The 12,890-nt window shown below is 35.9% G+C and overlaps 1 long non-coding RNA gene across 6 annotated transcripts in view; it reads left to right on the top strand.

Annotated features, from left to right (window-relative positions):
- LOC102547440 (uncharacterized) overlaps positions 1–12,890 on the top strand; it is a 247,423-nt gene that overhangs the window by 197,250 nt on the left and 37,283 nt on the right. For 3 of the 6 annotated variants that reach the window (XR_015638553.1, XR_015638552.1, XR_015638534.1), the window contains one exon: positions 4,821–5,119. This is a non-coding gene — a long non-coding RNA (uncharacterized LOC102547440). Of the gene's footprint in view, positions 1–4,820; positions 5,120–5,548; positions 5,722–7,409; positions 7,556–12,890 lie in introns of those variants that run through there. The other 3 variants (XR_015638540.1, XR_015638536.1, XR_015638554.1) reach the window with 2 other exon arrangements.

The following is a 12,890-nucleotide window of genomic DNA, read 5'->3' as shown; positions in this document are numbered from 1 at the left end:
CTGCTTAGTAGTATACTTAATTCCATTTTTAACCAACATTTCTCCCTTTGTCATGGTCATGTCATATAACTTTTTTATGGATTTCAGTAATTAGAACAAATTGAGAGTCTATGACCGACATACGTAAAAGCAAATATGGAAACCGTGGATTTCTTGAGGCTAACCTCGACAAGAAAATCAATTCAAATATGGTTGAATCATGAATAAAAACAGTTAAGGAAACTTTTGAAGGTTTCCATGTGTAAAGGGATAATGTCAATATTTAGCAAGACAATGATATTCATTAAGCACAACTTAAATTCATTTAAGAACAAAGTTAAGTGCAAGTGTGAATAGTGATAATTAGTGTCAGCGATGACACAAAATCAGTTGCAATCACTTAGATTACAGGTACACAGTGTGATTTCTACCTATGAATATAGACTACATTACCTCCCTGCACACATCCCAAATTTAAAGTCACATAGTTGCTTTAACTGTTGAATGTGTATAAACCAATAGTGCTGATTTCTCCTGGATCTACTTAAAAGATAAGATTCATTTGTCTTGCTGTATTTTCTGAGGATTCATTGGCATATTTTAGGTCTAGCTTCCTAATGTGTGCATTATGAGTCTAAATGTTTCAGCAAGAATCTGCATTAATCCCCATGAAGCCCAAGTTGGACTTGTAGCAGAAACCCTGAAGGACTCCGTGCTCTTAATTACTGCTTCTGTCTTTCCAGATATAGAACTCCCCTGGTGATGAGCAACAGGAGAAAAATCCATCGCTAAGGCTCTGAAAGTTTATAATCATTAACAATAACCTTTCCACGGACCTTAGTTTAAGGACGTTTGGAAGGAAAGAGTGATTGCATAAGTCTAACTTTTATGAATTCAACTTAGTTAAAAGAAAACATTAAGACATTCAACTTTTGGGCAAGATAACCATTTCTATTAGGAAAAAATATTCTCTGTATACCAAGAGGATTAATTTTTGTTTTGCTCCCAAACATTCAACATTCCCAGCAAAGGCTCTGCCTTTATTTCCTGAGGTACTAGAGATTAAACACAGATATAAGAGAGTAACCGAGCTACCACTGAGCTGCACTTTTTATAAAAATCAGAGGAAGGATACTTTTGTTCTTGAACTGCTTTTAAAATCAACACAAAGTCCAGCATTTTCTTTACTTAGAAATGAACTACTACAGGTCTGCCTTGATATTTTAATGAGAGCATTTCATTTTGAAAAATGTTGGTAAACACTTCTGAGCTGAAGTACTTTTACATGACGATGGCTCTGTTTTGTGTAGTTTTCTCTTGATTTATGCTATTTATAAAAAAATGAGTATTAAGATTTGTCTTTCCAATAATTCTAAAACTTGTGAATTGTAAAGTTGTAGTAGATATATGTCACGTCAAACTTTAGCTAACAATCCATTACTGAGGGAAGTCAGGGCGTATAAGTCAATTGAGGCAGGAACCTGGAGGCAGGAACGGACCCAGAGGACACACTGTTTACTGGCTTCTTCCTCTTGACTTCCTGAGCCTACTTTTCCATACACCCAGCACCACCTACTCTGGATAGCACTGCCCATGGTGAGTTGGGTTCGGTCATATCAAACACTGATTAAGAGAACGTCCCACAAGTTCGCCCACAGGGCAGTCTTGTGGAGGTATTTCCTGAATTGATTTTCTGTCATCCATAGTGTCTCCAACTTGTACCAATTTGACCTAAGTTAACCAGCATAATATATCTGTGAGGCTTTATGAATGCTACTAATTGTAGTTCCATTTGGACTTAAAAAATAATTAGCAGATATTAATAAAATGAATCATCTTTCACAGTATCAAATGCTAGCATTATTAAATAGATAATTAGCATGTACCCTGGGTATTTGCACAGACACGTAGAAATTTTTGAGTCAGAGAAATATCAAAGTTTGAAAAAACTAAATTCAATATTATTTATAAGTTCAAATAAATAATATATTTGATAAATTTCAAACAGCATAAAAATGCATATAATCTCAAATACCCGACAGTGTTCTGTCATTATTTGGAAGGTTTATTTTTTGTGCAGCACCTTGAACAGTGTTCATTGTTATATACCTTTTATGTGAGTACCAGGTAGTGCAATACTACTCATAGGAAAGGAAGTACATACACTTTCAAGAAATACATTAAGTTCAACATTACCCTAAGAAAATGCTAATATGAAACCAGGTGCCGTGGGGCCCTGTAACTTCTTCAAAAACTGTGAGAACCTAGATTTCTAGAGGTTAAAAGCTGAAGAACTAAGAAAGAAAAATCAACACTGAAATTTGATTCACAGCCAATGGGCCAGAAATTTTTATCAAATGACAGTCTAGGGGCACTGACCCTTAACCCAATGGACTGGCAGGAGAGCAAGCAGTTGCAACTTTCTGCTTACAATGTTTACTTCTCTTTATGTTCTAGACACTGTAACTGTGACTTTATAGCCGTTAACAGGTAGTGTATACTCTAGCAGGTGGCACCCCTCCAGGCAAAGGGAAGAGCAGATTATTCTCCAAATGTCATAGTTCTGAGTAGTTCCGAATTAAATATTTAAATACACTTTAATCTAAAAACAGCAATTCGTAGATGCCTCTAGTGTGACTCATGTGATGAAAAATTAATATTTTACTCTTAAAACAATACACTTTTGGTAGCTAAATCAAGCTGAAAATTGATACTTGGTATAAAACACATTGCTATTTTAATAGGTTTTCAAAGAGTTATTAGAGACTTGATTGAAACTATTACCTTTTGTGAAAATTAGAAAGTATTTTAATTAGCTTTATTAAAACTTTAGGTGGTGATAAATGGTGAAATTCCTTCTTTATAACCTTCCTGTGTTTTTATTATTGGGATTTCTTTAATGGAACTCATTACTGAGCCAGCTCACCTCAATTGTTTAATTCTCTGAATGTATCTTAGTGAAAAGTTCTTGGTTAGAATATTGTCGCTTTCAACAGAGAAAGTACTTACTAATGAAAATGACAATTAAATAAAGTAGGTCAAGCTGATCCTCCACTTTAAGGGAGAATAAGACAGCTGGACTAAATATAATTAAAGAAAAAGTGGTATGATATGAAGTCAACTCAGGAGTGTAGAGACATCTCATAAACATTTCACTAGAAAGTTAGCAAATCTCCAAAAGTTATTACTCAATGCTGAAGCCTGGCATTTGTATAACAGCATATATATTACAATGGCTGCATAAATGGGAACTGACACCAAGCATTCGCTATGCTATTCCTCTCTTAGTTCTATGAGCATGGAGAGCTAAGCTGAATTTTTACAGAAAGCCTCTGCTAGGCTCAATAGTCTATGTGACTACTGTCATGGCATAGAGCCTTGAGGTCCAAAACCTACTAAAGATGAAATGAAACAGGAACCCTCACAAGTGGTATATTGGTATCAACTGATAATAGGTTTCAAAGAAACCTTTTCAATTGTTTCAAGGAAGCCATTTTTTATCTCTCTGCTTCCTGTCAACCATCAATATTAACTGCCTTTCAATGTACACTTCCTTAAATATAAGAAGGCAGAAAAACTTAGATTCTCATCTTTCTTTCTTAGAGACAAGGGGATTTGACAGGCCTGTGAGTCAGTCAAAAATGCATGGTGGATCCCCCTTCATTTTCTGGCTCTTGTCAAGGTTTTGGTCCACTTTAGATTGTGTTATTCACTAGGTAATGAATATGTTGAATGGGTTTTTCTGTGATTCTACACTTCTACCCTTCTAATAGCCATAGAGAAGAATTGACATACAACAAAACTGAGAAAGGCTTCCTAGACATCTGCTATCCTTAATCCAAACTGAGCACCCAATTCTAGAGAGAGGATAAAGATACAGAAATGCCTGAGGGGTTAAGGGTGCTTATTCCAGAAGACTCCCCATTATTCCCAGTACCCAAGTTAAATGACCCAAATCAGTCTGGAATTCCAGCTCCAAAGGAACTGACACCCTGCTCCTGATTCTTCAGGCACTTGCACATAAATATAATATACAAACAAATATGCATAAATACAAGTAAATAAAATAGGAAAACATATTTTTAAAAAGAGAAAATGTATGAGCAAATTGGTCTATCCAGAATGTAGAAATTGCCCCCTTTTCTACTTTCCTCAATACGTGGACAATTTACTATTTCAAATTATTTAAAAGTGAAAAACTTTCAAACTCTGTCCTACAGAGTTTAACATTTGGTCAAGCAGATCCCTGAATTCTACACAAAGAATTTATAACAGCGGATGATTTATAACATTTTATTTATATAAGTTATAATTTCAGCCGAGGAGATCCAATGAATAACAAGTATGATGTTAAACATCTTACAAATCCAAACAGACACCCTCATAAAGAGTTATATGTGAAGAATGTGAACCTCTCTGTATAGGGAGTTGATTCTTAATATCCTTTCTTATGACTGCCCATATCGTGTACCTGAGGACAAGTTGTTTTAATACAGAAACAACCTTATTGTTTTAAAACATGCTTACTAGTATACATTGATAATGGGCCTTTGTATTAAAGGATGAACACAAGGTACTTTGAATATGTGAAGCATATTTTATATTAAATTCTGTTTTAAAGATTATTTTGTCAAGCTTCATTAAAGTCACACTGAAGTAAGACACTATCATACTTCAATAGACATTTTTAGAATGTTAAATGCAGGTAAATCTTAAACCATGCTGTTCATTGTATTATATTTTAAGTGCCGGAGATAAAATGAAGAGCTCTCTCGGATTTAATCATTAGAAAATACAATAGCAAGTACAGTAAAAAAGAATCACATTCTTGTTTTTTTCAGATGACACTGCATCTCTTTCAAGTGTGAGAACAGCCAATTCCCAGAAGCTAGCAGAAATTAATATTATCTGTTCATAGCTATACCCTCTTCCTTATAAGCAACTCCCACAAATGAAACAGCTGTGCGGGATGGCCTCCATTCTACCAATCCACAACCCCAGGTAGCTGGTAGACAATGGTTTCAAATGCTGATGCAATGAAATCTATAATCTTTCAAATGTCATTGTTTGTCATTAAATGCTTGTCTGGATGTTTTACATTCCTCCCACCCAGAATAAAAACTCTGCATGTTCTTGCTTACCTGTGACATGTTCCTGGTTCCAAAACTTCAGATGTGAATAAAAAAGGTGGGGTAATCACAGAGAGAAACAAAAAAAAAAGTATAATAGAATGAAGGAGATGAGGATTGATGGGGAAATAGCAGAATATAGGTGACATAAAATAGGAAATAGAGAAAAGAGGATGGGTACTCCAAATGAGGAAAGAGGAGAGATGGATTCCACCAGGGATTTCTGATAAAGCCTCAGGAATATGCATTACTTTTTTGTTACTGAAAATTATAGACACTATATATAAATTTATGTATGTATGTATGTATGTATGTATCTATCTATCTATCTCTAACTGTCTATATCTACCATCATCAGTGTCTGTTTGATATTAATATAGATATATGGATATGACTTAAAGCTGTGCCCCTAATCTGACAATCTCATCCTATACTGATAGATATCTATAACTATCACCCCTTATCAAAGAGGCTTCTGTGTCCAGCAAATGAAGATGACAACTGAACACAATGCCAAGATCAAGAGATGAGGGGAATCCCAGACTCAAGTGATACACCACAGCCCCTGCCTCTGTGGTTCAAAGAGGAGCACAGAGGAGGCAGCAGAATGATTGTAAGTGCTAGAATAACATTATCTGTTGTAAAGCACTCCTCCTAGAATTAGCTGCATGAGTTAAGACCCAAAACCTGCCAAGAACAATAGACAGGTTGACATGGAAGTGGGAAGATTTCATATTATCATACTGCTAAACAAGGAATTGTACCAAGGCGTGACCACTGAAAGAATTATGCTCTTTAGGAGATGAACACTTTAACTGGCTATTGAATAAAAAATGATCAGCCTTCAGGAGCCTGATATAACTGTCTCCTTAGAGGCTCAGCCAGAGCATGTCAAATACAGAGGCAAATGCTAGCAGCAAACCATTGAACTGAGAACGTGGTCCCTGTTAGAGGAATTAGAGAAATGATTGAAGGAGCTGAAGGGGCTTGCAAACCCATAAGAACATTAATACCAACCAATCAGAGGACCCAGGGATTAAATCACTACCCAAAGAATACACGTGGACAGACCTATAACTCCACCTGCATATGTAGTAGAGGATGGCCTTGTTGGGCACTAATGGGCGGAAAGCCCCTTGGTCCTGTCAAGGCTAGAACTCCCAGTGTAGGTGAATGTCAGGGGGGCCAGGAAAAGGAGGTGGTTGGGGAGGGGGAACATCCATACAGAAGAAGGGGAGGGTGATGGGAGAGGGAGCTTATGGCGGGGAAACCAGGAAAGGGAAATTTGAAATGTAAATAAAAAACCAATAAAAAAAATGGCCAGCCTTGAAGTAATATATACACAAATATCAAAACAGGACTCAGAGAGTTGCATATGTATGTATATAAACATACATACATGCATACATACATATTTACATATTACAAATGTATGTATGTGTTCATACATATAGAAATACCTTTAGACTGATCATCAAACATAAAATGGTTACAATGTTGAGAGTGAGGAGGACAGGGAAGGAGTTAGAGGGAGAGCACTTGGGAGGGACTAGAGAAAAGAGAATAGGCAAAATAATATAATTATAGTTTAATTCAAAATACATAGAAACCTAAGCAACAATGAAAAAAATGTTGCATAGATTACAAAGTGCTACTATAAATTATGGATACAATGCGTATGGGAATATTAATATGATTATGTTAAATTGATTAAATCAATCATTTATAAAATTAATTATAGTTTAATAAAATACAATAAATTCCAAGGCCAACACATAAAAATAAATATATATGCTCAGGCTAGGCCAAAGTGTGTTTCCATGTCTGTCTGTCCTATCCTAAAGTAAGGAGGAAGAGTATGTCAGGAGGGAATTTAATTGTGAGGGGTAAGGTGAAAAGGTTTGTTATCAATACTATACTATTCATGTGGGATTCATTCATTAAATCTTTTACTGGTGAGAGGACTGCATTATTACTCGTTTATTATCATACTGTGTGTCTGTGAAATATTCATCTGTGAGACACTGAGCTGGAACAAGCGTGGAAAGAAATGCTGTCCCATTAATGTCTCTGACATTTTGAGAAACAAAGGGCAGACATCATAAAACGATAAAGCATCAAATTATTTCCAGCTAACTCTGCTCAATAATGATAGATGTATGGGGCAATCTACTTAATTAAATCTTCAACCTCACCTGTTGAAGGAATCAGTTTCATGTAAGGTCTAACAAAAGCCTCAAATAAGTTCTCTTACGAGGTGTGGCTACTTCCTTTGGAATATGATTGTCTTCTCTCATGCAGGGAAATAAGTAAGGAAAAATTGTAGAGAAGAAAAATGAAGGAAAGTAAACACTCATGGCACCATGAGCTCTCCACATAGAATCTACATGAATCTACCAGGCAATGTCTGTATTTGCTGAGGATAAAAAGAGAACAAGGTATTAAAGGTACAGTAAGGCCTGATCATCATGAAAATGGGGGGACAGAATGAGTTACTCCTCCTGAGTATAGCTTGTTAAAGGAAATAAAACATAAAAGTCAGTGCAGAGTCAATCTTCATCAGCATAGAGCATATAACCATGACTCCGAGCCTAGGATGTTCTGTTTTATACTGTAGTATAGTTGTACAAGTTTGAAGAACCACTGAAGAAGTGATGCTTCACATTTAGGAAGCATAGGATATATGAAAGAAGCCATGGAGGAACAGAATTAAATCTTAGACAGTTTCATCTGCTCTGGTATGCGTATTATTTAACACAGGACAAAGCTACCGAATTCCAGTGAATGGAGATTAAGAACTCCAACATTGGCAAAATAAATTTACGGGAAGTCAAAAGAATTTGAGAAGTTCAAGTATTCTTTATTTAAGGAAAAGTACAGACATACACAGCTTCTTGAGAAGCTGAGTCTTAATTGCCCTGCAGTATATGAAATCATTTAATATTAGATAAAATTGGACCTAGACTTTCTTGCAGCCCCTGTATATAAAGAAATTGCCAATTCTAAAGCCAGGAGGCAGTTAAAATTTAGACATGAGGGAGGCATAATTGCTTAAAGGAAAACAGACTGAGAAGGAAGATTAAGGCTTTAGACAAGACAGGAAATATAAAGATGATAAAGATAAATTGTTATAATTAAGACCAAGAGTTACACAACAAAAGTATTGGTTATTCAGGATCTTTACATTGTTTTGGTAGGACTTTAGTATCAATCATGATTTCTGTCTTGTTTCCCGGGTCTTACTGCTACCAGTTTATAAAATGAATGTAGTTATATTTGTAACTCACAGCCAAACATAGGTTTCACCCCTTATCAAAGAAATGTTTCTTGAAAAATAAAAAGCTCACTACAGAAAACTTGAACAGAACAAAATGGAGAGCACATGGCCATCTGGTGCTCAGCCTATATTGATATATCTATGGTACAATTCCTGCACTTAAGGCTCAAGGATCAGAGTGGGAAGGAGGCAGAATGATTTCTAAAACCCAGAGGAGTACAGAACAAACTGTGATACAACATATCCTAGAGTTGTCAGAGAAGACACACGTGCAATGTCTTCTGGCATACATATCTAAACAAAACCCAAATAGATACAACACATGTAAACAAGCTAACATGAAAGACGGGACTCTCATGGAACTTCAATCCTATTCAACGGATTGTAGGAAACTAAGAAATTCTGAGAGAAATATGTGTTGTTGTAATAATATAAAAATAAAAATGTATGTTGGACTTTTACTCTGCTGGGTCTACACCTTGGTGCCCCAAGATATCTGCCAGATATCTTGGTGGAGGCACAGCCCAGCCGCACACTTTCCTACACTCAAACCCTCACGTAAAAGAACACACAACACAATAATCTTAGATTCAATTGGTAAGATATAATTGCCCACTTAAACATACAAAGCCCGGTACTATCCATCCCTTGAGAACATTAATAACAACCTGTAAATACACAGAGCAGAATCACCTGCCACCTTGTCCTGCCACGGCTTCTCTGCCCCTCTCTCCCTCCTGTCTCTTCCTCTCTCCCTGAGTCTCCTCCTCTTCCTTCAAACTTCTCTCCCGCCCATCCTTTCTTCTCCTCCAATGGCAGGCCTCCTTCTATCCTGTACCTGTCCCTCACCTGTACTTTACAAATTCAATGGAGAGGTGGTTCTGGTGAAGTCACCAGAGTTCTGAGTCCTTGATAGGCAGCTGTCCTTGGGGCAGTGAAATTAGCATCAAAGTGCAATAACTTCAGGGCAAACCACAACAAATATGTGTGTGTGTGTGTGTGTGTGTGTGTGTGTGTTAGAGAGAGAGAGAGAGAGAGAGAGAGAGAGAGAGAGAAACTGTGTGAATGCAAAAGTGTTTATACATAAATAATTATAGTTTGTAAATTTGAAAAAGATCAAGAAGTGTGGCCCATCAGGTGGGATATAGAATGACTAGTCAAGGGGAAAATTATATGATTAGATTTTAATTTCAAAAAATATTTTTTGAAAAAATGCTGCTTATATATATAATCCCAAAGTGTCAAGAATGGATAAGCAGTAGACAGTATTTGGCTGCTTCAATACTCGTGATAGCTACTTGCTGCATTTGTGACTTTTTTGTTGATGTTGGAAAAAAAATTATCACACAAAAAGAAGTTAAAGAAGAAAGGGTATAGTTGTCATTTGGTTTCTGGGGAGTTCATTGAATTTGGGGAATGCATGCATAATGCCAAGGGCGTGAAATTGGATGATGATCTTCTTATCTACATGCATGTGTAGAGGGAGGTAGAAAGAGAGATTGGGAGAGAACATGAAACCATGTAACAATAATAATTGTAAAAGCCCAACTCCACTGATAATGCTTTCTCCAGAATGGCCCTACCTTTAGTCAAATGTTTTATAACCTTCTCAAATAGTGCCATCAGCTGGAGCCAAGTGTTCAAATACACAAACCTGTATGGACTGTTTCTCACTTAAACCAAAATACATATGTATTATACTAGTGATCTGGTCAAGAAAAGACTAAATTACCAAGGGGGAAAAAAACTCTTAAAGCCTGTAAATATAGCATGGATTTTTTCCAGTGGTTCTGAGACAAAGTAGAAATGGAGGAAATCTGTTCTTTACTCTTTGATAATAATATGCTGAGAAAATGCACTGTATTGATTTTTTTAGTGGCCTTGATTTTAGGAACAGAGCTAACACAAAGATATCATAATCCAAAGAGCTATTAGAATTTGTTTAACAGATCAAATGTCCACGGGAATCATACTTTAACAAGTGTCATGATCGAGGTCCACCTCACAGTGAGTCCACTGGATTTATGGTGTCTATATAACTGCAATACATATATCCTCAATATATAAACCCTCACATTTGTTCCTTCATCTACAGAGTAAGAGCTACTATATTGAGAACAGCTAAATAGAGTACTGTAAAACTGCTCTACTGTTTATACCATTTCCACTAAAATCTAAATTAGATAAAATGATATTCATAGGATATAATGAAAAAATTATTTCTAAACATAACATATCATGAAGCAGAGCATGGGATATGCCTCTCATTACATTCTCGTTTCATTCATTTCTTGCACTTGTAAAGCCTGGACTGACAATTTCACAGGATGGGAATTAACAAGTGTAATCCTACAGCAATATATACCAACTGCATCAATACTTCTGGACATGGGATCATTACTAGAGCCAAGAGCACACTGGCTACCAATGTGTAACATTCCCTACTTAGTAATGCTCATCAGCGAGAAAAGCAACACATATTTGCTTCATATTTCATAGAAATCATGGTCTTGTCACAGAATTTAGTTCATTATTTTTTGTTTGTTTGTTTGTTAATTTGAGATCCTTGCTCTGTTGAATACCTCTGGAAACAACCTAAAGGAGGAGATTACAAGGTTGGATTGTGGATTGAAGGTCGTCGATGGTCACCAGGTTTCTTTGCTCCTAGGCTTTCTCATGGCAGGATATGTGATAGAGTAAAACATCTCTTCTCCTGTCTGACAAGAATCAGTGACAAAAAGGGCCAGGACAAAGCACCTACCAAGACAAGTTGACACTTACACATCTTCGAATTGCCGCGTTTATTAGTTTCTAACGCTTGTTGAGATTACACTATGAGCCTGAGACAAAACTGTGCTCATGTGGGAAAAATCCATTTATCAGGAAACACAAAGCTGGGAGCATTGTGATTAGGAATGAGCCTATGAAGGCAATGTCATACTCAAACCACAGCTCTTTAAGAATATAGTGTGAGAGAATCTGAACAACATGGAGTCTGTATACGTGTCATTGCAATGTGGTGCTGAAGGTGTAATAATTGATCCCAAAGAGAAGCAAATGGCAATTAATCTCAATGACTTGATAATGCTTGTGTAATTCCACAATGGAGATTCATTTTTTGTAAATCAGGTACTAAGACTTGGAGATTTTAGAAATTGAGTCATATACAACCTATCAAGTATTCCTTTTGTAATAAGATACATATTATCATATCGTAAAATCTGAATCCCAAAGAATGAAGTTTTGTGATTTTCGTATCTTATTGTCACTTAGACTTAGAAATTACTAGTCTTGAGGATAATACAGCAACCCGTTAAAGGGGTCAGAAGAAGACTGGGCATTTTGAGCTAAGTTCACAGTAAGAAAGGATGGTTTGTGTGATTCAGTAAGCAGAACAGGAGTTTCAGGCTTTGTCATTTGGAAACCTCTTAGTTCTAAAGATGCATGACATAAAGTTACAGCAGTGGGAATCTGGATATTCTAAAGAGAAAAGGCAAATTGCAAGTTAGGTAATAATAATAATAATAATAATAATAATAATAATGATAATAATAATAATACAGGCTATACTTCATTTGGAAGCAGCTCCTTATTGTTACTGGTTGGGAGGAGCTAAGAAAATACTCTACAGAGAGACAGAACAGCAACATGTTGGGTACTGGTTGAATGGCCAATAATGATTTCATTACAGTTGGTATTTTAGTTTGCTTTTCTATTGCTGTGATTCCTGGGATAAATTCCAACCATAGCTGCCAAAAGCCTATTGGGTAGGAGAACCTTTGTCTTATAATTATATTCCATCATCTGCAGAAGCCAGTGCAAGACCTTAAACAGGAGACTGGAGGCCAAACCCAAAGCAGTTATAATTTACATATATATTTATATGTGAATATAATTGTACATATATATATATATATATAGCACTGAGAAATAAAAGAAATATTTCATACCACTGTTCCTTAAATAATAAGTTTATTAGTGTTGCTTAGATAGAAATCATTGAGAACTTGCCTACAAGACCATGAATGATTTGACCATAGGCACAATCAAAAAGACTATAAAAATATAAGAAATGGGTGACCATTATGTATGTTGTATCATTTGATCTCCCCATAGAATTTCTAAATTTTAGGCAATTCTAGTGAGGGATTTCCTCTAAACAGGAGCAACCCTGGGTTTATTGTTTTATAACATTGTAAAGAAAGCTATGGCATTTTAAGTTTCATGTATTTCCTGAGCCTTTATTTTATATCAATTCAGGATGGAATGTTTCAATTCTGAGAAATTTGCTATACATTTTGCATAAAACTCTCCCTTTAAAATTTCAGAGATTCTCTTTAGCTATCATCTGTCTCTATCTATCTATCTATCTGTCTGTCTGTCTGTCTGTCTGTCTGTCTATCTATATATCTATCTATCTATGGCTATCTATCTATCTATGATCTATCTATCATTTGTTTATTATTTTTTTCACATATTTCATCCTGACAACAGTTTCCTCACAG

This window comes from Rattus norvegicus, chromosome 15 (genome assembly GCF_021556685.1).
Source record: "Rattus norvegicus strain SHRSP/BbbUtx chromosome 15, alternate assembly SHRSP_T2T, whole genome shotgun sequence".
In the NCBI taxonomy this organism is placed as follows: Eukaryota; Metazoa; Chordata; class Mammalia; order Rodentia; family Muridae; genus Rattus; species Rattus norvegicus.
The sequence above is the reverse complement of the archived record's forward strand: the minus strand, read 5'-3'. Positions and strand labels throughout refer to the sequence as shown.